Genomic DNA, 1,981 nt, shown 5'->3' on the forward strand with positions numbered 1-1,981 from the left:
CAGCTCCTTTTAATACTGCACACTTAATACAAAAGATTAGTGTTTCCGTCGTGCTATTCGAGGTGACGCATCAATCTCGAGGTAAGCGAGGGGTGTGTGTGGTTCATCTGGAGTGGTGTCGCTCTCCGCTTCCATGGAGAAATTAAGCAGTGAGTGGTGGTGATTTAGCGCATTTCGTTTTAGTATTTGATTAGGTAAAAATGATTTGGTTAGACAACATGATTGGCTAACTTGAAATGGCTGTTGGAATATGTCCGGCTGTTGGATTCCGCCCGTCTGTGTAATACCGAAACGAAGTGTACCTCTGGCTACATCATGTAGCTTACATGAAGTGTGTGACACGTACCATCGTCTGAGGCCAATCATTAGCTGATGGCATTGCTTTACTTAAGGGATATTTTTGTTTGTTTGCTTATTGTGCTTTGCAATGCATTTGTCCTTTTCCCCTATCGTTTTGCTTGAATTAAAAAATCGTTGAGCTCGATATAAAAACAGCTGCGACCAGAATACCTACGTCGTTCCTGGGTTTGAAGCTCGATTTATGACAAATGTACTCAATTACCGTTTCAAAGTGGCAATTCGTGCGCGTCTTTTTTAATTCCATCTGAATCTCTTCATCTGCCCACGTGCAGGTTTCAATGTCTCGTTTCAATGGTATATTTTAAAACGAGATGTTAACAGCCGGACACCGAAATCGAGTGGATCACTTAACCTGGCAAACTTCACCCTTTCCTTCTGTTTCCAGAAGCCTTTTATCAAGCACAAGTTTAGCATGTACTCTCACGATTTTCGCTGGCGCGCTATCTTTCTCATTCATGTGTACGGTATTTGCATGCAGTACATTAGTGCTATATTTGGGCCAAACGAGCGAGCGCTACGTCGCTGGTATAATCTATTCTTGACTGACGGTGTAGTGGAAGCTGTAAGGTCTGCTAAGGAACCAAGCCGCTCGTCGCGTTGGCCGTGGGATGTAGTAGCTCTAGTTCAAAAGAACGTAAAATCTCACCCCACGGTTTATCTAGAGGAACCCCAACAGTTCATTCGAGACACATTTCCTAATGTGAAACATGTGTCGGGTCGCTGAGTACTATATGAAGAGCCTTGCATTTTGATATGAATATGTCGAGAAAGGTATTAACTAAAAGTCTCTTCCACATGAAGTGCTCGCGTACAAGGTCAAATTGGAGGCTATATATTCGTATCCCGAGAAACTTCTCTTCATTACCGAGACGTCGAAAGATGGTCGCCATGCTTACCGTCGGTATGCATGGTCAAAACGAAATACAAAGCGTGGTTTGATTGCCGCTTAGTAGAGGCAAACGATTGTCAGTACTAGCAGCACTAGGTCTCACTGGATTTGTTTCTTGGAGTAGGACTTTTAAATATCAGAGTCGTTATTATGCCAGACAAAAAATGCAAAAAAAATAATTGTCGAGAGAATTTTGAGTCTTATATTAGTATACCCGTATACGGAGCTTTCGCGCCACTCATATATGGGGAGAACTCCATTTGGAGATTAGCAGCAGCATCAATGGATCGGCGCCAGGCTGCGCGCGCGTCGAAGAAGCGACTCTTAGAGGAAGCCTACAGCAACGGCAGTGAGAATGACGGCTCGGACGCGAGCTGGGAGGACGACTCCACCGTATCCAGTAGCGGTGACATGGAGTGTTAAGGATTCAAGCGTGAGTGATACGCCTGGCGAGAGAACAAGTGGAGGTACAAGCGGGGATGGATGCACAGAAGTCTGTGCAGAATTAGGTGAAACGGATTTTCAGTCCTGGGAAGCCTTTTACTCGTATCTGAACGAGTACCAGAAGCAGACTTACCAGGTACGGGCATTGATGACACTTTAGTTGACATTTTGAAGGTATTCAACGGGCTTGAGCAATTTACAGTAGTTTGTTTTAGAGTGCTATCAACTAAAAGCGTGGCAGAACGGAACAAGCTAGTCCAGAAGGCCCAGACGCCGTCTTCAACTCTC

The sequence above is a fragment of the Phytophthora infestans genome, genomic scaffold (genome assembly GCF_000142945.1).
Source record: "Phytophthora infestans T30-4 supercont1.714 genomic scaffold, whole genome shotgun sequence".
In the NCBI taxonomy this organism is placed as follows: Eukaryota; Oomycota; class Peronosporomycetes; order Peronosporales; family Peronosporaceae; genus Phytophthora; species Phytophthora infestans.